Genomic DNA, 26,367 nt, shown 5'->3' on the forward strand with positions numbered 1-26,367 from the left:
AGATATTTTAACTTAAAATATTTTACTTACTACACTTTTATTAACATATTTACCATTTCTCCTTCAAGTTCAGACTTTGTCTCTGAAAAACAAACCAGCTTCCATAAATTTTTAATGAAGTCAAACTCTGAAGTGCTTCAACCTTCATTAAGGTTGAATACAGATAAAGATAGAAATCCTTTGTCCTGAGCCTTCCATAAAGATTGAAAAAATATTGCGGAGAAGTACTCAGAAATTCCTAACTCCCTGACTCTCATTTTACTCCTTAGATTCTTCTTCCTGTTGTTGTCATGCTGCCAGACAGTGGATTGCCAACTCCTGAGAGTTCCTATTGAATCTCCAAATATTAATTGGTGTTCTCAGAGACCACAGGGCTGAAATCAATGATTGTATAAGAATCGTGTCTGAAATGAGCTTTTAGCCCTTGAAATGATGACAAAGGCTGGGAGGAGGAAGAATTGGTTTTTAAAAGCTCAGAAGGAATCAGGTACATGAAAAAAATCAACATTTATTGCTTTATATTTCTGATTTTTAACGCTCAAAGTTAGAAACATTGTGGTAGGAGGTACACTCTTCAAAGTAAGAAGTGTTTCTACAAACCAAGGCAGAAAAACCTAATATTCCCCTGGCTTAGATGCTGTAATACCTCAAGAATTCAATGAACTGTGAAAAGAATGAGTCTGTAATAGCCTGTTATGATAAAACTTTTGTTTTGAAGAGCTTTGAGCCATCATGGGAAGATGCTCTCACCTGAGAGACTTGGGCAGGGTTGTAGAGGGGGATTATCCCCAGAGGTGGGAGAGGTCTAGGGCAGCCTGTCTGGAAGGCCTGAAGAGAGAGAGATTTCACAGCCACCCCCCAGCTTTGGAGCCACCACAAGCAGAGAGGTGTCCTGGCCACCCCTCAGCATGCACAGGCACCTCCCTCCTCTCCTCATCTGCTGTCCTGCTGACTGCCCCCTGTCCCTGTGCTGTGAGCCTGCCACCCCCAAGGACTAAAACCAAAGGAATTTTGAATCTGCATTCCTCCTGGGGCAAGAAACAGCAACCAAAAACTTAAAATTAAGAGAGCCTTCTAAAAGGCTGTCAGGGAGAGGGGGTAGGGGACGTACACAGCATTTACTGGGATTTCTGGAGAGAGGCTGAGTCACAGGATTTATTCCAGCTGTGAGAGGGGCATCGGGTGGGAATGGCAACATCCACTACTGAAACCACATCCACCCATTTAGAGCAGAAGCTTTTTGTGTGGTGAGAAAACCCCTGCACCAGAGACCACACCACACTTTCAGGGTCCCCCTCTGCACTCACCCTGCTGGAGAGGTGCCCCAGAAGCTGCACGAAATTCACATAAAGAGGGGCTATAGAGTCAGGGCAAGCACACCTGCCACAAAGGTAAACCACCCCAGAGGTTATAAAAATGGTGCAGGAGGCTGGACACCAAAACTGCCCCCCTCCCTGCCCCATCCAGCATGAGTGGTGACAGAGTATGGTAAGCAAACCACCACTGTGAGGGTTTTTTGCACCAGTCTGCAAACAGCCCAAGCCACAGTTTCCAGTTTCTTCTGCCCTTGTAAGTGGGTTGAAGCAAGGTACCAGCTCGGTGTAGCAGGGTGAGAAACAGGGCTCAGCACATCTCTGGGTTGTTCAATGCATAGACAGAAGAAGAAATCCAGGTATTTAAGTTATTAGGTCTTGTTAATTTTCTGAGAGCTGTAACTTCTCCTGCTGGAGGTAAGATTGTAGCTTGTATGTCTAGAGTCAGATGGAGGAGGAGATTGGAAAAAAGAGTTAGACAGGTTAATTAATATTGCATGTCTGAAAACCTATAAACAAACAGCAACTGCTTAAAATGCTCTAAAGTAGTTGAATCCACAGTTAGATGCTAAAATATATCAGTTAGATTGTAAAATTTATAGCACATTTTGGGCATATTTTGGAAGCCTTTAAAAAATAAACACATAAAATACTATCCCCAAACTATTTTACAAAAACTTGCACTCCAAAGACTCAGAGCTGTAACTGTAATTGGGGTTATGAATCACGTTTCAGAGAAAACATGAAATATCAAAGGGTTAATTTAGCTGGTTACTTCTGAACATCTGTTGTTCCAGATCAAGACTGTTTGAAGGCAACCCCTGCCTGAAAACCAGCCCAAACAAAAGAAAACCCTACTAGCTTTTGGGTTATCAGTTGAGGAACTAGATTCCTTTTTTTTTTTTTTTTTTTTTGCATGGAAGTAATCATCAAGATTTTAAAAATCAATTAAAAATTGCAGCTTCTAAAGTGAAACCACTGGCATGGCCTTATGATACCTTAACCAGGCTGCATTTTAAGATCACACCTCCTGCTCTTCTTGACACAAAATCAAAACCCCAAGACCAGAAAAGTGTTTACTGTAGCATTCAAATGTGAATCAATTGGAACACAATATTGTATTAATAAAAAGTTTTCAGTACAATTGCCACATAGAGCACTCTTCCTGGTTTAAAATCTTAATTTTAAGTCAAAGTACAGTCTAAATTTCTGTGTTTAAACATGGTGCAACCATTAACATATTAAGATAGTTCATGAGGCAGTTAAACTTCTGCTTTAGATCTAATGTACCTTCTTAAAAATGATAAAATCTGAGAATTAATCAGGTCCAAGTTGCCTGGATGAGGAAATACTTTTGCTGCTGTATCAGACACACAGTGCTCAGTGCCCTAAGCTGAGCTCCTCTGTCCAGCAGCCCCCACAGTTTGAGGGGGGTTCTCTTGCTCCATCCTCACCTCTTCTGTTTGCCTGTGAGGTAGAAGAGTGGTAGAAAGGTGCTGCAGACTCTCTTCTGGCAACAGCAGCTGAACTCAGGTCTTGTGAAACTTCAAACTGTCTTAGCTCTTCACCCTTAAAATTTTAAGGTATAACAGTCACCATAAGTCATCATAAGATGACTTACTAACCTAGAGAGAGAAATTGCCTGCACTGAACTTAGGATCTATTTTAAAGACTTGGATTGATATATATCATCATACGCTGAAATTCAGAATTTGATTAACCAGATGCTGTTATTTTCTTTAATATCTCATGAATAGAAACTACAGTATAAAAACAATTCAAAACAATCATTTACTGGGAAATATGACATATGGCCTGTGAAGCTGCTTTTCTACAGAAATAGCTAAAGATCATTACTCTTGGCATCATTCCCTACAACAGGCTCTGGGCTCATTAAAACTGACAGTATGTGATTGAGTCCATAAGGAAGATTATTTCCACAGATGGGTAGAAACAATGATCAAAACTACAAAGAAGTAGTCAAGGAGACTTCTCCACCTCCATAACTTCTGTGCACTAAGCAAGATCAAAGCAGCACTGCTAAAACAGTTGCTGAAAAAATAAAAATATGCATTTTCTCCTTTTTTTCACAGTGTACATTTCCATCCTGCTGATTTATGGTATTCCATTTAACTTGTTCTGCTGGAGGGTTTCTCTTCCATTGGGAACATCCCGATATGAACAGAAAGCTTGTATCCAGCAGGGGCCACTTGTTGCCTGTGTTTAGGCCAAGTCAATTAGGTGGAAACGGAACATTAATGGTGTCACAGGATGAGTCCACACCTTGTGACATGGACTGGGATCACCATAATCCCACTGTGATGGGATGCTGCTGCAATCCCCATTTCCCTGGTGATGCTACACCTGTAAACATAGGCCAAACCTTTGGGATGTGGCATCACAGGACAGGAAATGTTAAGATAATTACAATGTGGCAATGATAACCTGATGTGGCAACAGCGCAACCACGTTTAGCCAATGTTTGCATTTGAAAGGAGCTAAACTGAGATCATGTTCTTGCAACACATCCCCTTTCCAGACCAGCACTGTGGCGTGGATTATCTAAATTTAGGCTATACTATGGTGCAGTGGATGGCTTTGCCATGTTCCACCTGCAGCCTTTCTCCCACGCTGACCAAAATCAGTGCTGTGATGGCACCGGCATTGCATGGTGGTGCTGGGAGATGGGGGAGTGCTGGTGACAATGAAACCAGTGCCAACACCACAAATGCAGTGCTGGTGACAGTGAAAACACCAGCACCACAAATGGAGTGCTGGTGACAAGTAAAACCAATGCCACCACCATACATGAGTGCTGGTGACAATGAAACCAATGCCAGCACCCCAAATGCAGTGCTGATGACAGTGAAAACACCAGCACCACAAATGCAGTGCTGGTGACACTGAAACCAATGCCACCACCATACATGAGTGCTGGTGACAATGAAACCAATGCCAGCACCCCAAATGCAGTGCTGGTGACAGAGAAAACACCAGCACCACAAATGGAGTGCTAGTGACAGTGAAAACACCAGCACCAGAAATGGAGTGCTGGTCACACTGAAACCAACGCCAGCACCACACACGAGTGCCGGTGACAATGAAACCAATGCCAGCACCCCGAGTGCTGGTGACAGTGACACCAGTGTCACACACGTGCTGCCCAGACAGGCTGAAGGCACCTCGAGGCTGTCACGGGCAGACTCAGGAGCGAGCTGTGTGACACAACATCAACTCGGTGACATGGTGCCGACACACACGGCAGTGAGGTGGTGTGGGGCTGAAGGGCACGGCGTGCCGAGGGCGGTGTGTGCAGGCCCTGAGAGCTGCCCCGTGCGTGGTCACCCCGCGGCAGAGGGCGAGGCCGGGAGGGCACAGCCCCGTTCCTGAGGGGCCGGGGCGGGCTCCAGGGCCTGGCGCCGCCGAGGGATGGTGGGCACGCCACGCCGGGGCAGCGCCGCCATGATCTTCACACCTCGGCGCGTGACGTCACGGCCACGGCTGACGTCACGCGGCCGTGACGCAGAGGCGCGGGCGAGCCCCCGGGCGGGGCGGGGAGCGAGCGGGAGCCGCGGGGCGGCACCACCGCAGGGAGGATCCGCGGGCAGAGCGAACTCCCCCGGCCGCCCCGGGCAGAGCCCGCACGACCCCTGCGCGACCCCTCCCCGACCCCGCCGCCATCGCCACATCCGGGTCCCCGCGGCCCCCGCGCGCCGGGGGCGGGGCCAGCACGCCCGGCCCGCGCTCCCGATTGGCCGCCGACGCGGGGCCGCGCGGGGATTTGCCGCCGCCCGGGGGGGCGGGCGCTGCCGGCTCTGCGGCCGTCCATTGGCCGCGGCCGCCGCGGCGCCGCTCTCCGGTTGGCGGGCGGGCGCGTCCGGTGCGGGGCCGGGGGAGGGTGCCATTGGCTGGAAAGTAGGTTAGTGGTGCGCCGTCGGGTGGCAAGCCAGGCGGAAAGTAGGTCAGGGACGGGGGCTGCCTGCGCCGGGCGTGCGGCGCTGCCGGGGGGCCGCGACCCCCGCCCGCCCCTCCCTTCGGCCGGGCGCGGCGCGGCGAGGGGCGCGCGGAGCCCGCGGTGAGCGCGAGGGGCGCGGGCGCGGGCGCGGGGCCGGGGGGCGGCGGGGCCGGGACCGGGACCGGACCGGACCGGGGGGGCAGCGCGGCCCCGGCGGAGGAGCCGCCCCCGGAGCAGCAGCGGCAGCGCCGGCAGCGCCGGGGGGCGGTGGGGAGGGCGGGCTGGCCGACCGACCCACCGACCGGGGGATGCGGGGGGCCGCGACCCCCCGGCGGCGGTGCAGGGCTGCGCTCCCCCGGGAGCCGGGACCGCGGCGGGAGAGCGGCGCCCGTGCGTGGCCCCGCGGTGGTGGCAGCACCGCGGCGGGGCGGAACGGGACTCGCAGCGGGGCCCGGGCCCCGCGGGCCGAGCCGTGCCGGGGTCCCGCCGTGGGTCTGGCAGGGCTATGCCCGGCTATGCCCCCGTCCCGGTGCGCGGCACCCCCGGGACTGGGAGGCTCCGGTGGGTCCCACGGAGGGGCCGCTGTCCCGTCCGTGCAGGGTCTCTGCCAAGCACCCCGGGGCTCGGGGAGGCCCCATGTGAAGCCCCGAAGCGACGATGGTGTTTGGGAATTCCTGTGGGCGTGTGGCACGGTGACCGGTCCCGCCTGCTCCCAGGTTGCATCCCGGGGTTTGCCCCACCGGGAACTCCCCCGGTTCCGGGTCTGACACCTGTGAGCGCCTCGGCTGCCCGGGGAGAGGGGATGGATGGATGGATGGAACACACCGGGACCGGCGGGGTGGCTGCCCGGGATCGGGGTTTTTGCGCCTGGGGAGGCAGGAGGAATCGTTTTGCATTTTTAATTGCCGAGGTTTCTGTTACTCTGCTGCCTCGGTTATAACAGTTTTGGGAAGGTTTTGGTGCTTGAAAAATAACGGTGAAGGAACAAGTGGGTGTGTTTTCTTGCCTTGAAAGCAAATGTGCTTACAGGAATTTTAAAGTATTTTCTCAGTGTGTGAGGTAGAAAGGGTCAGCCACAGAGAGTGATCACCTGCTTGAATAATTTTAAATCTAATCTCGTCTCAAAATTCAGTCTTTAAGTAGAATTTTTTTAAATACTAGAATTTCAGCATTCGAAATGATGCTATGTTTCTTCATTTAATAAGCTAAAAAAGTATCAGTCCTGCCTGTTTAGTGTATCTTTTGCTTAATCAAAAGGACTTTTTAGCTGGGAGTGACTAATAATACACAGGCTGCGGCTCAGTTTGTAGGGGAGAAAAGAAAGGATGTTTGTTTTAATTAACCTTGATTCTGACTAACTGTCTCGGTAAACGGTCTTGCAGAAGCCTGAGGTTAAACTCTGCCCTGCCAAGAATGTGTGTTTTGTATCCTCTAGGAATATGCAAATGTAAATAGCTCTTTGAAGCATCAGGAACTACAGACCTCTTAGTCTGGTTATTCTAAACCACAGCTGCTTATTAAGGGGAAAGGCTTTACTACTTCTGACTTCTGTGGGTTTGTATTTCTCATGGCCATTCATGGGGTTTTGTGCCTACTTGTGAAAATTTAGTGTGTAAAATAGTCTATAGCAACAATATTTTGTTGGGTAAATCCGCTGGTTTATCCCTGCTGTGTTGTTTCCATTGTCTGTTTGGATGCCGGGTGTGATGTGAGGGGCTGTGTAGGCTCCAGGTCTGTAGAAGTTCCTTGGGACAGTGCCTAGGCAAGAGGGAATTCCCACAGGGAATGTGAGGGAGGCTGTTTGGTTTGAGTGTCAGTAAACTAAGGTAGCTGTAACTGGAATTCCACTAAGCCAGAGCTGGAATTAGGGACTGCTGCCATGTCCCTGTCACCATGGGCTCCCAAGAGCCCTGCTGTGTTTGGGGACCATTGCTTGGGATGTGTTAGGAAAGTGATGTTTAAGGGGGACTTTATTGGTTTTTTGTTTGTTTTTTTTTCCTGCAAATATGTGGTTTCAAAGATTATTTTGGAAAAACAGCAGTAAGAACAGTGAGGATTTACTGCATTTGTTTGGCAGAGCTCAGAGTTGCACACAGTTCATTGATGCCATGCAAGGCTATGATGGCAAAGCCAAGATCAGCTGTGGTGGCTGCAGCCTGGGTGCTGCAGGTAAAGCCATATTTCAAAGGAAATTGAGCCCAACCTGCTAGGAATACCAGGAGACAGGCAGGTCAATAGTCAAATTCAATAGTTTAAGCTGTTTCCAGCACAGAGCCAATTGCCTGTATGGTTACACTTTGACAGGAGGTACAGGAAAACCTGAAGGGACACATTGTTGTTAAGTAAAACAGAATGAATTTGGTGCATCCTGCAAGTGACCTTCTGTTTCATGAAGTTCTGTAACCTGCATGCTTTTCGTTTTTACCCTTTATCATCAGTTTTGTCCACAGGTCTGTTTCTGACAGAGGGCAGAAAAGCAGCTACCTATATCCCCAAGTCTTAGAAAGTTCTCTAAAGTTAGTCATCCTCAATAAAGACATGTTATAGACTGCAAAGAGAAGCCCAAAATAAGTACATATTTTTAATCTTGCATTGCTGTTTGGTTCTCAGTAAGTTGCCAGAATCTAAAGAATACTTAAGGTTTTTCTGTTTAATGCATGAAACATGGTTTGAAACTTTAAGTTTTATCTGTCATTTGAGAACTTCAGCCCGAAATTAGTGATTTTGGTAAGTGCAGTAGCAGAGATGAAGCTGACTGGGACTCAGCACCACCTTTTGAACTTATTGTTGGAAGTTCTTGATCAACCCGTGGAAGTCACAGTCCGTGTTTTGGAGATGCTTGAAGATGAAAATAAGGTGGTTTATGGCATTTTCAGACACAGTGAAAGACACATTCTCAGCCTGCGGTTTGCAGTCTCTCTAGGGGTTCTGTAGATAGATTTTAGATAATGGATTAAAGTAAAGCAGAGGTTCACTCTGCCTGTGGTGTGTGTGCACGTGTCTATCCATATGTGTATGGTTGTCTTGCACTGCAGTAATTCCAGGTTTAGTGAGATCAAGTCCAAACTGGTGAACTTTGCATACTCTGGTATTTATGTAGCTGAAACTCAAGACAGTGAAGCAGAACACAAAATGATACACTTACAAAATGAAAGTGCTTTTCTTTTAAAGAACTGGTGTATTGGGTTATTTAGAAAGCCTGTTTAAATTTTGAGGGAGGGGGTTTTGTGTGAGGAGATCTCCGTGGTAATTATCAAATAGTTTTTATTTGTATTTAATCACTTTCAGTATTGTCAGATAACCTGGGATGTGTGTTTAATTGAACTTCACCTTGAATGAGGTGGATGTCGAGGTGACTAAGTCCCTGGCATAAACTGCATATTGCACCTGCCTTTTTTACCTCAATTTGTTGAAAAAATGCAGTTAGGCTACTTATCCAAGGCCAGACTTCATCTCCTTGGAAACCTGATCTTTCACCAGATGTTGAGAAATGTAATTTCGCTTTTAATCCATTCTGCAGAAGAACACAGATCAAAACAGCATCTTTAGGCTTTGTTAGTCTGGAATATTCATTAATTAAAAAAAAAATCTGGCATTTCAGTCTTTGCCCCAAGGAAGATCGATAGTTTCTGTTGTGTTTGGTATTATTTCAAATTTATTTTAGCTGTTGCTAAAGTGCCTGGTTTATAGTTTTACTCAGTTCAAGAACTGGCTGATGGTAGGTGTTTCATGTGTAAAGTGCAGGTTTGTTTGTTTTCCTAGTTCCTTTCCTTGCCTGCAAGGATTCATCTTTCTTCTCCATGTTCAGGTCGTCAGGTATTTCTTAGGGAGTGCATTCAGAGTTTGTAACCTTTTCAGCCTCCTGCCATTTGAGAAGCTGTTATCCAATGTCTCTTATGTCAGACGCACTTCTGGGTCAGCTGCTGGTGGCAGAACAGCTTGTGACCCTGCTCTGGAGCTCTGCTGGAGTTCAGTAGGTTGGGCTTCTCTAGGAATGGTGCCAGTAGGCTACTTATAGAGCAAGAAATATGGTTGGCAGGATTTTAGAATGACGAACTAACTAGCCAGGTTTCTTGTGGCCCAAGGTGTTGATGTTCTGTGCTAACTTTAAATAAACCCATTCACGGGAGCGCGAGCAGCTGAGAGGTTGTAGTTTTCATGGCTGTTTTGACAGTGTTTCCCTTGCAAGTGTCAGTGGGCTCTGTTTTCCACGGGCGGGAGGCAGGTCAGGGGCTCTGGTGTGAGCAGCAAACACGTTGCTGAATCCATACTGCTCCTTCCCTGGTTGGCTGTGGTGGAAATCCCTTTTCTGAGGTGCACTTGCTGCACCACTGGGAAGGATGTTTGGCAATTCCAAAGCTGTGTGTTGGCACCCTGACTCTGAGATCACTTTCATGGGAAGGCATTTTATAGTAAATCGGAGGTGCTTATTCAATTGCAGCCTTTGGTCTTGGTTCCTTTCTGTGTCATAGAATCATAGACTCATAGAATGGATTGGGTTGGAAAAGACCTCCAGGATCATCAAGTCCAACCCTTGGTCCAACTCCAGTCCCTTTACCAGATCATGGCACTCAGTGCCATGGCCAGTCTCAGTTTAAAAACCTCCAGGGATGGGGAATCCACCCCCTCTCTGGGCAGGCCATTCCAATGCCTGATTACTCTCTCTGGAAAGGATTTTTTTCTGATCTCCAACTTCAATTTCCCCTGGCAGAGCTTGAGCCCGTGCCCCCTTGTCCTATTGCTGAGTGCCTGGGAGAAGAGACCAACCCCCACCTGGCTAGAACTTCTCTTCAGCTCAAAATTAGTTAATGGGACCTGTGTCTTTCAAAGATTGGATGTATTCTTGATGCAGAACTACTGAGAAAACTCTGAAGTTTGTTATCCAGTATTATTCATTTGGATTTGATGTAGGTTTTGAAGGGAGAATGAATTAAGACTATCAGAGAACTCAGAAATGAATATTATTCTTGATCCCAAGTTCTTTTTATCTTGGAAACTTCCTTACTGTGCCTTTGCCTTTTATAATTTGCCTAACAAAAGAGAATAAAATCAGAAAGACTTTGGTAGATATTGCTAAATAACACTGTAGTGCAGAATATTAATTGGGTGAAGCGAGGAGGAAAAGCTACTTTCTAAGGAAAGAAAACCAAAATAAAACTAATATACTTTTGTTTAAACTTTTTTTTAAAGAGTATTTTTTCTGTCTTTAAAACTGGTAGTTTTGTAGTTTCCTTGAAGTTGTTTAGTTGGGGCTTTTTTTCCCTGACTTGCTCTGAATGGATTTCTGTATCTGTGGATTATGAAATTTACAACTTCTGTTCCAATTTGAATCAAAATGCTCTATTAAAATAACAAAACTTTTCTCCTTTATGTTGCGTGTGTGCATTGTAGTTGTGTTGAGAGTGGCAGCAAAATGGCTTTGGTTTGAGTTCTGCTTTTATCTTTACCTTTCACTCAAGGACCTCTGATAATTGTATTTTAAATCCCCGGAGTTTTGGGCTTTGTGCTGCAGTTTGGCTACTGGCTCATTAGTCTTAGTAGAACCTTTTAAAATAGTATTTATTTTGCCTGTAGACTTGAATGGCCTACTCATTTTTGCAGGGATAGAATCTGTGCTCCAGAATACATTGCAAAAAAAATCAGATATTCAGTTTTGAGGTTTATACTAGAATATGTTTTTGGCCTTGTCTTGACCACGTTGGGTTTTCCAGTTTGAAGTTCTGGAATTGCTGACTGAGAAACAGGACTCCTATTTATTCCTTTGTTCCTTTTCCCAATGTGCTTTGTTGCCAAGGCATTTCATGTAATCTTTGTATTTGCATTTACAAATTGGTTTGTTATAGAGGAAATTAATTCAATGAGTTAATGGAAAAAAAAAGTCAGTATTAACACTGTGCCATCAACATCCTTAAGAATGTTATGCTCAGGATATGGCCCAGATTCATAAATCCAGAAATGTACTGGGGTTTATGGTCTTAGAAGGCTCTGGTATCTGGATTTTTTTTCCTTAAGGATCTGATAGAGCCCCAGAACATTAAGCAAACTTGCTGTTCTAGAGTAACATTATACTGTGGTTTTAATCTATACCAATTTACTATGGCTTGGAAGTTTCTATTACAAATAGTGTTGTTTTCTCCCCATTTTTATAGAGTTTCTCCTGTTTCTCTTATTTCAAAATATTTTTTCACTGCAATGGCCAAACCAGCCTCTGAATATTGCAGTTTATTGTAGAAACTTGTCAAGTTCAGGGACTTCTTAGAGGGACTTGTCACATAAAAACATCAGAGTTGCTGGAAGTGCTCTGTAATTGAAGAATATTTTGTTCAAAATGTTGTGAAGTGCTTGCTATGTGGTTTGGGTCCAAATTCTAGAAGTAGTAGAAGTTATTTGTATTTTAGAAATACAAGGCCAGTAACTGGATATTCCTATTTTAAACAGGAAGGCAGAAATAAGAGCACTGAGTTTATCCTACTTTGGGTTTGTGTTGCTAGAAATTCTAGGGCTTTTATATATTTATATTTTTTCTCATCTAAGACTTGGTCAGCTTGTCTGTGAGGAAGCTGCAGGAAGATGGGTATTTCCCTATTATGGCATTTTAAAATCTAGTTCAGTCTGTTTAAGATATCCCAGCTGGCAGTAAAAGAGATCTCAATTACTGTACTTGGCATTATTTATTGAATGAGGTAATTCCTGTCCTAATTTATCTGACTTGACCACGAGACTCCTCCATAGCAAATGCTTGCTTTATTTTCTTATCCCAATGCTTTGTCATTAGCAAGAATAGAGTGATGAGGGGGGAAAAAACCAACAGAGGGAAGTATTACAGCAATGAGCTGTTGTAGAAACTGATGTTTTTACATTTTCATTCCTGATGGAGATTATCAGCTAACCACCTCAGAGCAAATTTTAGCAATGGTGCACAGCTGATGCCATTTTGCAAGTTTTCTGACTGTATCCTTTATCTGTATGTTCCTCTCAAGAATTCTGGGCTGGCTGATGTGTTTTTGCAGAATTTCATGGATCCATGTGGGAAATGCTACTGTTGGGGGCAGCATCACCAGGGCTATGCTCAGGTGCTTTGGCAGGACAAAAACCAAAGTCCCACAGCCAAAAAAATTATCTAGTACCCAGCAATTTGTTTTATAAAGACACATGAATCCTTTGCAACGTCCAAAGACAGCTGGATGAATTTGGACAGTAGTTTTGATGATCATTTGAACAGATGGATATGGACAATGCAACCTCCATCAACACTCCAATGCTTTCCTGGGTAAGCACTTCCATATGTGTGTTCTGTCCCTCTGCTCCGTGGTGGCAGATGTGTTAGGGCAAAGATATTGGGATGGGGAATCTGTGACTCGAGGCTGGTTTCTCCAACGATGATTGATTTGGGATTACTGAGACCATACAACTTGTGGTTTCATGAATGTTTCTGCTGTTGTAGGTTAGGAAGCAGCAGAGCTCACGAGGGGAATAGTCCTGAAGGAGAGGTGGGAGAGGCAGTAAGTGTGAAGAGCGCTGTTTTAAATGTGTTACACTGCAGCCTTGATGTGGAAGAAGAGGCTGTGTGGCAGGATATTTTTGGATTAAGCTGTGTTGGGTCATTTCTTTCATAAATCTACATAAAATTTGGATTAAAAAAGTCTGGCTTTGATACTAAAATTCAGAAGCCAGAAAAAACTCTGGAGCTATACAGTGGACCTTTTCAGTATTTATTGCACCAATTTTTAAGAATTCTGTTTTATAACAAGAAAGAGTAACTGGGGTAGCCCTCTGACCCTTTTCCCTTTCCCCTTTCTGGCCCACATGCTTCTGGGTTTCCAGATGAACAAATATAGAAGTGTTTCAGATACACAAATCTCTGAGGAGCTTGTTCACCACCATCACCTGACTTTGCCAGAGCTGAACACTTGGGCGTCCAAGTTGTTGTCAAACTGATAATTTATCTAAAATTGGCAGAGACCCAGCAATGTCTCCAGTCAGACTTGCCAGGAAATCTGAAGGAAATGGAATGTAGGAAAGAGACTGAATGGCAGATGATTTTCTTTTCCAAGACCACTAATTGCCCACACCTCTGCTCCATTTTGAGGAGGGGACCTGTCTGTTTATTAAAAATTAATCTCGAATTGCAATTAAGAATGCTTCTATAACTTGTCATGTATCTCATCTCACTGTCAGTTTGTCTACATGTTCTGTTTTCTAGGCTTCCCCTTAGGGAAGTATTGACACCTTGGTTCTTGATGTTCCTGTCAAATAGCTGCTTGGGGGAGTTGTCCTTGTGTTCAGTGACATGAAAAGCTTTTTGTATGGCTGTGATGTTAACTTCTTAAAAAGATTTACTAGAACTTCTGAACTTAATTTGGAATATAGAAGGAAAGTAAGAAAAAGTTTGTCAGCAGATAACAGAAGAATCCATACCTTCTGCTTAAGAACTGACTTGTTTTTTTTTTCCCAGAGCACATAAGCACAAGTAAAGGCCAAATAATTACACATCTTGGAAAGAAGCAGAACCAAAACAAATCCTCCATGCAACAAAAAAGTGAAGGAAAATAAATCTGTTGGTGCCTCATTAGAGACCTAAGTAGTGTTGTAGCATATCAGTGATTATTATTCAACCTTGTAAGATTTTTGAGGTTCCTTTAAATGCTTAAGTTACTGTTGAGTAGTTCTGATTGCTTTTTAGACAAAATTAATATGCCTTTTAGAACAGGATTTGCTAAGGCAAGTGGTTGAGCCTCTGTGGACTCATTCATGGTGTGCTGTAGAACTTGTGTAATATACTTCCTTTGGCACAGATTTCAGATGTGTACTCCTTATTTTTTAAAACAAATATTTGCTTACTCCTCTGACTTGTCCTCTAGTTTTAGGACATTTCTGTGGTTTGCTAGTTCCCTGTAGCCCCAAACATACTGGAATTATGGTGTTCTTCACAATACTGGGAAAGTACCAGTTTCTATTACTGGTCAATGAAACCTGTTTTTCCATTTTTCTGCTAAATTTTGTTTGACGACTTTGGAAAACCTGATAACTGGTGTCTTAACTTGCCTCTGACTATTTTCAGACACACAAAATCACCCTTAAAATGGCTGGTGTGTGGCTTTTTGTCCTTTTGTCTCAGTTCTGTGAGTGCTTTGTTTGCTTTTGTGTGTGTGTGTTTTGTGGTGATGACGATGTTTTGGAACGATGCTGTGTTGGCAACCAGGTCAGAGGATAATATTGGTGCAACTTCTCGGGTTCGCCTGTAGGAGTGGCTGGCAAGTGAATTTCAAAGACTTTCATGAAGCAGAAAATAAACTTTCCTGCCCTTCTAACACTTGAAAGAATCTTGATGGACTAGCAGGCTTCTACTTAAAAAGAAATATTAGGGATAAATACAGTTAACTTTGCCCTTTCTAGCAAACCTAATTGCATGTTGTAGTGAAGTACCATAGTTTTTCACCTCCAAATACAACCCAGCATATCCTCTTTAACTCCTCCCTATGACGTGATTTGGCCGAGTCTTTGTTTGGCAGCAGTGTATGGGTTTTTCTTCAATCATTCTTTATAATGTAGTTCTGTATTTTCCACACATCCTTCCAGAAACGGACTCCTCAGAATCGTTTCCACATGTGAACTCTTCCTTGCCTTCCTCCCTTCATAAGGGTAGTCACACAGTTCCTGGTGGCTTCTCGTGTTGTTGTGTTCTGCTTATCTTCAGAGTTACTTCCCTGTTTTTCAGGCTACAAACATCAGTCATCTCAGTGCAATTATATTTGATGGTTTTATGTGCCTTTCCAACAGAGAGCAATGTGTCTCAAACCTGACTTCCCTGGATGTTGAACAGCATTCCTCCAGCTCTTTTCTTGACTGTGCTTCTGTGTACTGGAGATGGATTTAACCTGGGTGTTGATAAAACAGCCTTTATAAAAGGAGGAAGTTTCTTCAAAGCAGCAGCTCGTAAACAAAGTAAATGCTTTTCAGGCTGTTTCTTGAACACTTCTGCTACACTGGGGACTTTGTAGGCTTATTCTTGTTGTAATATCCCTTTAGAAGTTAACCTGTGTGTGTGAGGTAAGTTATGTGGACACTTGCTGGTGAGCTTTCCATCTCTCCCCTTCCATTATACAGTGCAGCCACTTGTTTGACTTGCTGAATCACCCTACTGTGGTCTACTCAGACTGGCAACCTTTTTTTTTCTCCTTAAATTACTTCTTTACAGGATTAATTTTAATCTGAACAGTTCACTGTGGGCTGCATAAGTGCCAGTGCTGTATGGGAGTGCACAGCTGAATGGTGAAGCCATGAATTTAACAACTCTTGCAGTTACAAAGAGTTAAATGGTCAGATTTGTGACCTCTCAACTAATAAAAAGTGTGAATTCTGCCACATGTGTCTCCCAAAGAAGAGTCTGTGCTGCACTGTGAAAATCCGTGTAGCCACATATTAAATAAACTCAAAGTGGTTCATACTGTTACTGTGTTTGATCTACGCAAGGATTAGTCAGCTTTGCTTCTGGCCATTTCCACTTGGCTTTGTTCTTGATGTCACACCAGTCAGGGTCTGTGATGGCAGAACAGACTCTTGCTGGGGAGGGAATCAAGGGGTGCAGGTTGGTCTGTTCTCACTCCAGCAGGCTGTGTGGCTTGAGAAATCCATGTGCCATTTCTAACTAGTGCTCACCAGCTGTGTTCCTGTGTGTCACCCTTACAAGAGGAAGTGACTGAGGGTGGGAGGGCTTTATTGACTGGCAGTTCCCAGGGCAGCGTTGGAGAGGCAGACAAAAGAATTTGTGGCTTGGTAAACAGGGATATTGAGCTGGATTCGAAGGTAGATTGATCTATGTATGATGTTGATTATGTCACAACTTTAGTACTTTCCAGGTCTTGATAAAGTGTTAATAGGAAACTGAGAAGAGTTCAAGGAATGAACTGTTCTGCAAACATAAACTTTCAAAGGAACAAAATTAAACTTAGTCAACAAAGAAAAAAAGCAATTCACTGGATTAATCCTTCAGCCAATGACCTGGTATGGTTATCTGGTAGGAGAAAATGAAGTGAGGTTTTGTAGCTGATAGGTCACCTAGTGAAACTTGGACTAGAAAGCTTGGAAATTCTGAAAAAGAGAAACTAAGCTTTGGAACAGAGAAGATGAGAGGCGGGTAACAGATTCTTGTGACATATTGGTTCTTCCAGGGTATCTTTCTAAAGTAAACTTTGGCCTGAATTACAGCCTATCAGTGTGTTCTATAAAACAGTAGATGAGGTTGGTCCTGTTGCAGCAGAGGAGAGCAGAACATGTGATTGGACAAGGGAACAGATATGAATGAATCTGGTATCAACATTAAGATAAAACGTACTTATCTCTATGATACTCTGTGTTTGAGTAGAAGGAAGCGGAAGGACTTACAGCTCTTACCCGTCTGAGAAGGAGAGAGAGGGTCAGAAAGACTTGTAGCAGAGACAAGGTGGCTATCTGCAGAGACTCTTGCAGTCTTTAACTTAAAAAGCTAAAAATACTACAGGGGATTCTCATGTAAGGTATAGATACAATGTAATACCTGAGAGTTTTGTTCAGCAATACTAAAAAGCAAAGCAAACCTCACTTTTGGTCTGTAATCTTAATAGTTACAGGGAGCAAAAGATAACACTTCTCTATTTTGAAATAAGGATTTCAAGTTTTAATATCAATGATTTGTAGAAGAGGAAAATTTCAGGCATGGATACTTGAGGGAGGCAAAAGAGGTCTAGAAACCTGAGGAGCTGATACTCATACTCAGGATAAACAAAGACATAATGATCTAACATGCAGATGATGAAAGGACGTTTACATTTGTCAGTCAGGTTATTCAAAGTAAATATTTTCAGCTTAGTGATTTACTTCAGAATTTATTGAATATAAATTTAAGCTTGTAAAACTAGGAACACGGAATAAATTCAGTTCATGTGGAATAGGAGACAGAACCCTTAAAGACAACTGAAGGAGCTTTAGCAGAAATACTTAAAAACATTGCAGTTGAGCACCAGATGAGCAACTGAGGAAGAAACACATACAAAAAGGGTATGTATTTCTCTGTTAAAGTCAGGGCAAGATAGTGCATGAGACTCCAGGCTATGTTGTGAAATGAACATTGCAGAAAAATAGGAGTCTGAAAAAATATTTAGAAAGAAATATATCTACTGTATATCTCTGAAATATGTGATTCTTTTCTGTTCTAAGCATGTTTGTCTGCTTTGGTTTTTCCTCTTGTGTAATCAAAGGTAGAAAGCTGGACTTGATCTTGGAAGTTGTTTCCATCTTTTATGATTCTGTGATTCGTAAGTTTCCCTGCTTTGCTGGCTCCTTTGGCCTCTTTCTAAAAGATAATTGTTAGCTTAGTTGATGATTTGAAATTCAGTTTCATACTGTGGGAAGGACTTCGGGTGAGTGGAGAGGTGCGGGTATGACCTTAAGTGCTTGGGCAGGTGAGGCAGGGACTGCCATTCTGCGTGTTTGTTTTGGGTGGCCTGTGCCTGCTGACTTTTATGTGGTTCCCTGCTCAGCACTGTTGTTCCTGGGTGCTGCATAGGAGTTTAGCTGTTTGAACTGGATTTGAAATTCCACTGACGAAAGCTGGTTTCCTGTGTTAGGCTATTTTTTCTGATAAGTGAAGCTTTCACACTTGCCTTGCTAATGACTCAGTCTAAATGTTCCACCTGGTGCTGGATGGTGCTATGGTGGTAACTGCAGGGGGGACCTAGAAAGGTTTTTTGAGTATGATGCATATGCTGAGTTTTCTCTATGGGTATTCCATATATATCATCCTTGTAAGTAGAAGTTTGTCTGAATATTTGGAAATTGAGATAATGCTCTTTTGCTAATACTGGAGGAAGGCAAGAGTGACCATTGGGTGCCATGACAAGACCCAAGACTCCTGCAGAGTCCTGCCTTGAGCAGGGCTGTGAGTGGCTCCTGAGGAAGGGTAGGACTAGGGCCCACAGTTATTTTTAGCTCAGGGACTTCCCAAGCCCAGTGTAGTGGTAACCCTCAGCAGAATTCCTTTCCATGAACTAATCCTACCTCTCTGCAGAAACCGCAAGAACTTACAGCCTTTCAGTTATCTGGCATGGAGTCTCCACAGCCTTCCACCTCCTGTGTGAAGAGCTGTGTTGTTTTGAGCCTTCATCTGATGTCTCTGTGACATTTGATGATTTTGTAGACCTTTGCTCTCTCAGTTTTTTAAGCTGAAGAGCTCACTTCATTTTTCCTGAAGCAGAACTCATTGCCTCTCTTGTTCCACTGAGTGAAGCTAGAAGGTTTTCCATTTTTTAATAAATTTAAATAGCTGTGGATTTGTTGGATGATGTCCAAGCCATCCCCCGTACTGTTCAGGAGCTGTAAATAATTGTGAGCATTTGTAAGTGGTAACTAAGGGACTGCATTATTAATGTTTGGCACAAGTCTCCTACTTGCGGAAATAAGATCATCTAAACCTACTTAAGCTTTTTTGTGTTGGAATGTGGACTGTCTAGTGATCCTTCATAGGTCCACTGGAGCAGGCTGCGTAGGTCGTGGAATGTTCTCTTTTGGAATAAAACAATGGATTGGAAAAACTTCTGGTTGCAACTGTTAGTCAGAGATCCCTTTGCTCCAAATTGTAGCCAGAGGTCCCTTGGCTGTGAATTGTATCCCCTCTTCCTTAAGAGGGGAAGGGAGATGTTACATGGGTGGATCTTTGATCCAAGCACAAACAATCATTAAAAAAAAGAGCAAAGATGCAGCCTTCAGTTTTATGAAGAGTCCTTTTGTGGTGTGTGTGGCTGTGGTCGGTTGTGGTAGGTTTTTTTCTGAACAAGTTTTCCTCTTCAGTTGCCCATGTTTGGTCTTGGCAGGATTTTTTTATCTCTTGTTTTTTGTGTGTGGGTTACACACTGTTCTTCCCCACTTGTATTTCCATTTATTTTTTGTAACAGCTGAGATGTCTGCATGTCATAAGGACCCTATTAAGTGAATTGCTGGTGTTCCCTGATCATTCCTCTGCCTTTAATAAGGGTTGTCATGATTTGGGAATGTGAGTCTTTGTTCTAAATATAACAGCAATTTAAAAATGCTTTTTCAGTTTCAGTTGTAATGTAAAAGTACTCATTCAAACTTGACTGTTGATTTAAGTTAAAAAACATAGACTTAAAAGCCTCTGGAAAAATACAAGTCTGAGGCTTGCATCCAGCTGTATCTCTGGCAGCTGAATATCACAGATTTGGAAATTTGGTGTTCTCAGCATCAGCATTAATGTATAGATGCACAAAAAAAGCAGTATGTTGTATCAGCCATTTCTGTAAAGGGCTTTCCTACTGCCCTAGGCCTTTCTCAAGAAAATAAAGCTTATACTCCCACTGAAGCAGTGACTGCAGAGTGGATAGAAATACTCCTCTACTGTGTCTGTGTATTCATAACTTGTCATTCACTAAAGAGCAAACTTTTGAGCAGAGAAAATGTCACAGTGCAGGTGGGGATCAGTGGAAAGGTTTCATGCTCAAGCCATGGTGGGATTTGCATGTTGAAAACAAATCTTGTGGGAATGCTCTAAATACCTTGAAAGTGCAGAAAGGCCGTGACAGGGGTATTTTAACCACATACTGTTGTTGAAAGGGGACAGTTCTGCCCTATCCCCTCTTCCAACACGTCTCATCCCCTTGCTTTTTGCTGCTCTTGAGTATAATCCGACCTTTCAGCCAGAGGGTTGAGATTTCTAACCCCCAGAAGACTGTGATTGCTGTCAAGTTTTTATTCAGCCTGGTGAATTCAACACACTGTACAGACAGGCTCTGGGGACTTCATAAAAGTCTCTGCTGGAGTACTGGAAGGGAATTCTGAGAGAAGAGCGACAAGAGAATTAAAAAGGAAGTAGAGCCTTCCCTTTGGCACTAAGATGTTGTATCAGCTGTTCTGTGGAACTTTGCTGTCTGTCAAGTTTTCAGCAATATCTCATGCTTATCCTGAGCTGGACAAATACAACTTTCACCAAGCCATATAGATGTTATTGAGGTCCTCGATACTGTGCACATGAATGTAAAAGACAGGAAATATTCTGCATGGTCTCTCCCTAAATGATCACTTGATCTGCTCCACTAAGTCTTACTTTGAATGCTGTAATTTGAAAGCCTTAGAAACAGAAAGGTCTTAGATGCTGTGTTTAGTGAGGCACATCTTGTGGGGTGTCTGAGGCTCACCTTGGAGACCTGCCACATTGCACAGAAATTCCAGTCTCTCCAACAGAGAAGGAAATGTAGAAAGTACCTAGTGCTGAAGTGGGATGTCGCTTAAGTGTTGAGTGTATGGTACGATGACACATCTAACTTTACTGTTAACGTCCTGTTAAAGGACTTGTTTGGTTTCACAGTCACTCAAAACTGGTGGAAGTCAGATGTGAGGCTGTAGGGAGCTGTCCTGCTGTCCCACTTGCCTTGTTCTGCCGCAGTGCTAAGAGCTGCTGGTGGCTGCATGGGGAGTCGTCAGCTCCAGCAGTTCCGCTCAGAATGTGCTGTATCAATATTAGTGCTGGCCCGGGGGGTCTTGGGAGCTTGCCCTACTTCTCATATTCCCTGTTACTGCAGTTCCAACTGCTTTATGTGCCTCTCTGAGGAGCAGAGTATTGGATAATGCCCCAGTGTGAGCTGTCATAGCTCGGAAACGCTGCCTTTCTCAGCCTTAGCAGCAAATCGCTCATTGAAAAACCTGGATTTTGGAAATGGGGGAGGTTGTTGCTTCTGAAGCATTCAACAAGACTGAAAATGGCAAATGTATCTTCTCTTCATGTTTGTGCCTTCACATGTTTTCTGTAAAACATGCAAGAGCTAAATTGTCTCACTGTCACAGTTTGCACTAGTTTGATTTGGATTTAACTGGCAAACAGTGTGACTTCAGGAAGCCAACCTGCTGAGCTTATTTGTGTCAGTGTTTGTTGTTGCTCCACCAGCAAAGGGACTCCAGGTGCAGGGTGAGGTAACTGTGACCATTTCCATGAGTGGGTGTGGGGAGAGGTTATTTTCTTAAAACTGGAAATCTGTAAATAATTTTAAATTGGAAATTCCCTATTTCCACGCATTAACTTAATGCATGTGGTATCTATGCCATCTTTGTATGTTCTTTGGAATTTTTTATTTAGCAGATTCCTGCTTGTATACTTAACAAAAAGCTGTGATGCCCTCCTGTTCAAAAACCAGTGGCTGAGCCTCTAGTACTGAGATAGTCTGAAGGAAGAAATATTGATGTTCATATGGGTGTGATATGTATGTGTTTGACAGCTGATTTTGTGTGAAGTCCAAAAAAGCTTTTAAGAAACCAGTGGGGAAAAAGGAACCTATCAGGAATATGTGGGCTAGAGGAAGCTGTGGAGAGGCAGCTGGAGTGAGGAATATCCCAGCTTGGTTCCAGGCAGGATGAGAGTATCTTCCTTTTCCCAGGGCTTGCTTTAGGATGGAAGGGAAAGTGACAGCCTGTTGGCTTTGCTTTGTCAGGCTGGCAGAGTGCTGAGGGCAGGGATGGCTTCTTCCAGCCAGACATGGAATTCAGCAGGACCACAGGGAGTGTGCAAAAACTGGAAATGAAAGTGGCAGCTATAAATAGAGCCACCTATAAGTAAACCAACCTCCTTCTCATGATAATTTTGCCCTATCATGTCAGTGTTCTATTCCCTGAAGATACAAAGTATTTAGTTGTAGTTTGGCAGTAGATCTGTGAATGAAAGGTCTCACATGTGCCAAATGCATTTGGATTTCTGTAGTAATAATGTGACTGGAAAACAGAATCATCTGTATGTAGTATCTCTGAGTATTTAGGCCAGGTGCTTCAACTCAAAATTCAGGAAATAGGATTGTCACCCTAATAAATGCACTTCAGAGGCTAAAAGAAATTTGCAGTGGTTCAACCTAAGCAGCTGAGAAATTGCTAATATAATGCAAAAACTTTAAAAATCAGGTGAGAAAATATTACTTGGGTAGTATTAGTCATGCCAGGGCTTGAGTGTACTGCCTAGTTTGGATGTAAGAGGAGGGGAGAAGAAAAGTGAAAACCTCACAAAAGCCAAGAAGGATTTGGTGAGTGGAAGCTGGAGTAACTACTAAAGTACTAAAACAGTGCTTTGGCAGTGAGAGGAGTGAATTGTGTTAAAGCTTGTTCTCACTTGAAATATTGAAATCAAGACATCCTACTGTAAGTTGTATTAAAGTACAAGCAGTTGCTCTAAGTTAGAGGGAGAAGCCCTGGAAGGGGCCGGTGGTGTGCCAAGTCATTGAATCGTAGAATCGATTGGGTTGGAAAAGACCTCCGAGATCATCAAGTCCAACCCTTGGTCCAACTCCAGTCCCTTTACCAGATCATGGCACTCAGTGCCATGGCCAATCTCAGTTTAAAAACCTCCAGGGATGGGGAATCCACCCCCTCTCTGGGCAGGCCATTCCAATGCCTGAGCACTCTCTCTGGAAAGAATTTTTTTCTGATCTCCAACTTCAATTTCCCCTGGCAGAGCTTGAGCCCGTGCCCCCTTGTCCTATTGCTGAGTGCCTGGGAGAAGAGACCAACCCCCACCTGGCTAGAACTTCCCTTGAGGTAGTTCTAGACAGTGCTGAGGTCACCTCTGAGCCTCCTCTTCTCCAGGCTAAACAACTCCAGCTCCCTCAGCCTCTCCCCACAGCACTTGTGCTCCAGTCCCTTCACCAGCCCTGTTGCTCTTCTCTGGAGAGTCTGCTCAGACTGGGTGAGTGTTACAGTGGGACTTGACATAGAACTTCCACCTCTGAGCTAAGTGGGGAAGTGTTTTGCTGGGCTGCTGTTTCATATGGATACATTTTAAAAGATGCATTTCTTACAACTTCTGAGATGAATCTTGCCTTCCTGCTGTTGAAAGACAACTTTGGAGATTATGATCTATAGGAACAATATTTGCTGCATTATGAGGATACAGGAGCTTCACTGAGCTGCAGTAAGGAAATTAAACTTGCTCAGATAGTATCACAGTCATACTAATATTTACAATGAACAGTTGGGCTTTGGGACATTTATTCATCAACTCTAGATTAGAAGATGTATATTTAAGTCCATGAAACTTACTTGCTCATTTTGGATAATTGAAGGGTTAAGACATCTTTTAACACTTGTATGTAGAGCATCTGTCTGCCATGAACTGGTGCTCATATTTAGCAGTCGGATGAAATCTTGAGATAGAAAGCTGCATCTTCTGAACTGCCAAGTGGAAAAAGTGCAGAAACTGGGCATTCCCAGCGGAGAGTTACAGATGTGCTGATTTGTAAGTTCCCCCTGTTTGTGTAACATGAGGAGTGAGTTAAGGAGCTTGCCTACTTGTTATCTCATGTGCTTCTGCTCCAGAAATGTCAGTCCAAGTTGTGTGCAGTCCTCTTATGCAGAAATTTCTAATCTTCTAAAAATGTTGACTTTGAAGTTGACTTTACAGTGTGGCAGAAGATAAGACATCTTAGTTTGTTGATGGATCAGAAGTAATGTGTACAACTTGAGAGACTTCATAAATCCACTGCCTCCTCAGTTGAGAAGGTTTTTGTTGTTTTTTGGGGGTTGGGTGTGTGTTTCTGATCAAAGCACGCTGGAAGTACATAAGCTACTGAAGAAATCAACAATAACTTTGATTAGGGTTTTACTTGAAGCCCATTAATGCTGGATAATTGATTTACTTGCATGGTAGGATGAATTTCCCTCTGTCTTTCACACCCCCTCCCTGCTCCCCACCCCCTCCTTAGGGTTCATGAGCAAGGATTACATTCAGTGAAAGAAACAGTACATCCTTCATGCATTGGAGGCCAGACCTGGTTTGGAAACTCAGAACTTCAACTAGGTTTATATTTCAGTAATTGAGGGAGTATATTTCATTTTTTGTGTTTGTCTTTGGTTTTTGAGTTGTTGGTTTGGTTTTGTTTTGTTTTTTTTTACTTTAGCTATGGATCTGTCACTACTAAAAGAATAATTGATTTTGCTGTTAAATGAGTAGAATTAGATAACCGGCCCAAAGGACTTAAAGTTTCTGTTGTCTATAAATTTTAAGTCTTCTCATCTTCCTCAATGTTGAAAATATAATACCTTGTTTCTTCCCACACATACACAAAATCTTCTGAAGGCTTGGAATAACTTAGTATTAAATACTACATTCTAACACAGATTTTTGTGAACTTACTTTACTAGCATTTAACATTGGTGGACCCTATTTTTAATGTAAAATGTAATTATTGTGTTCTATAACTTACAGTACAGGAATTCTGGGGTGCTGTGCTGAACAATATGTCTGAAGCATTGTCTTAAAATATGTTGGTTTGGGTTTATTCATATAATTAAAACACTTCTGATACTGAGCTCAGTCCTTTTCTTACAAGCAGCTGTTCTCAAAATAACTGATTTTTATTCCATTTTGGTTGTATCTATTTCCAGTGAAATCAGTCTGGATGTTTTTGATCATAGGACCTATTGAAATAAGACATCCAAAGGCATGAAGGACTGTTCTGATTGAGAGTGGATCTTTGATAGTTATACCTGGGTGCGATTCTTAGTGTAGTTTTTCTTACTCTTTGTAGGAGATTGGCTGTTACCTTATGCAGGTTGTGTGACAGCCATGCTGTTTTGTACAGCCCTCCATGATGTATCCATCTTGACATTTGAGATTAAATATCAACACGTGTTCCTAGAATACCTGTGATGTTCTGGTGTGCCTATAAAATGTCATAAGGCACCCAGTAAAATGTTCGCACAGCTCTGAGGCAGAATTCAGTGGTTCCTGCTCTCAGCAGAGTCATCTGAAGTGCTGCTTAATGTTATTCTGCCCACTGTGGCTGAGTTTAGGAATTACTTCAGCACCAACACATTATACCCTGTATTTGTGATGTGAGGACCTGTACCTGTTACTTCCAGAAGCCTATGGAGGGGCTCTAGATTGCTTCATGTGTAGAAATTTCAAAAATCCCTTCAAACCTGGTCTTCCAAGAAGGGCAGGTCCCTTTTTGTTTTCCCTGAGGAAGCAGTTTCTGGAACCCTAAGGAGTTTGTGTACTGGCAGATTGATTATTGAAGCAGGCCAAATTCCTTTGGTAACAGCAACATGTTAGTACTGATTTCCAAGTGTGTGCATCACCACCTCTTCACAAGGGCTTGATTAGTTCCCTTGTGATGTTTCCTTTTGATGGCTGCCCAAAATGAAATATGTGAACAGGCCAACATAAGCTCACTTCAAAGAGTAAGAGCTCAAAGAGTCTAATCTTGGCTGACGAGAAGCTTATACCAGATCAAGCTTTCAATAATGGTTGCAAACTAGCAAGCTTTGTTGAAACACTCTTGCAGCTGGGATTCGTTGTGTAGGTACAGAGGCAAACAGTTGTGAGATGTGAAAGGAAATGAAATCTCCTGTGTGTGAGGGTCAGCTCCGTGGTCAGGATGCTGGTTCTTGGGACAATTCAGTCTCCAGACCCAGTGGCTGTTCTGTGGCATTGTGTGTCAGACCTTTATCTGTATCACCAGAGGGAAATACCAGTCCCTTGCCAGGGAGGGAAATCCTTCATCCCTATCACGGACAGGAGGTCTAAACGGGTTTGATTCCTGAAAGTGACATGAGTCAGCTTTGGTTTTGTTCCAGTTCTCATTTTGTGCTGTGGAGATGGTCCATATCCCCATGCTTGAGCCCTTCCCATGGGACTGCATCAGCCTTGAAGGACACGTCTATCTGAGCATGAGCCATTATTTTTGGAGGTTGTTATATCTGCTGGGTTCTCACTCAGGAACTGTCTGTTTTCCTTTCCTTCCCTGCTGTCTGAAGCTCCATGCTTAGAGGTGCAGACAAATCCAAAACAGGGAGGAGTGACCAATACACCACATGGGTGTGCTGCCAAACAGGGGGATCTCTACGGGCCGGAGAGAAAGGTCACCAAGAACCCTATAAAGAATCTTACAAAGTAAGCTAACAAAAATGTCAAGTCCTGCACCTAAAGAGGAAAAGCCCCATGTCCCAGTACAGATTAGGCACTGACCATCTGGGAAACAGCTTGGCAGAAAAGATCTTAGTTCTTCATGTGGTGCCCTTGCAGCAAAGAAGGCCAGCACCTCCTGGATTGCTTTGGCTGGTGTGTTGCCAGAA

The 26,367-nt window shown here is 43.6% G+C and overlaps 1 protein-coding gene across 5 annotated transcripts in view; it reads left to right on the top strand.

The window, feature by feature from the left end:
• Positions 1–5,213: 5,213 nt before the first annotated feature.
• The window catches only part of BMAL1 (basic helix-loop-helix ARNT like 1), a 52,290-nt gene continuing 31,136 nt past the window's right edge, over positions 5,214–26,367 (top strand). For 2 of the 5 annotated variants that reach the window (XM_071558999.1, XM_071559004.1), the window contains exon 1: positions 5,279–5,388. The gene's annotated coding sequence lies outside the window, so the exon portion shown is untranslated. The other 3 variants (XM_071559002.1, XM_071559000.1, XM_071559001.1) reach the window with 3 other exon arrangements.

Source organism: Pithys albifrons, chromosome 6, assembly GCF_047495875.1.
Source record: "Pithys albifrons albifrons isolate INPA30051 chromosome 6, PitAlb_v1, whole genome shotgun sequence".
NCBI classification, from domain to species: Eukaryota; Metazoa; Chordata; class Aves; order Passeriformes; family Thamnophilidae; genus Pithys; species Pithys albifrons.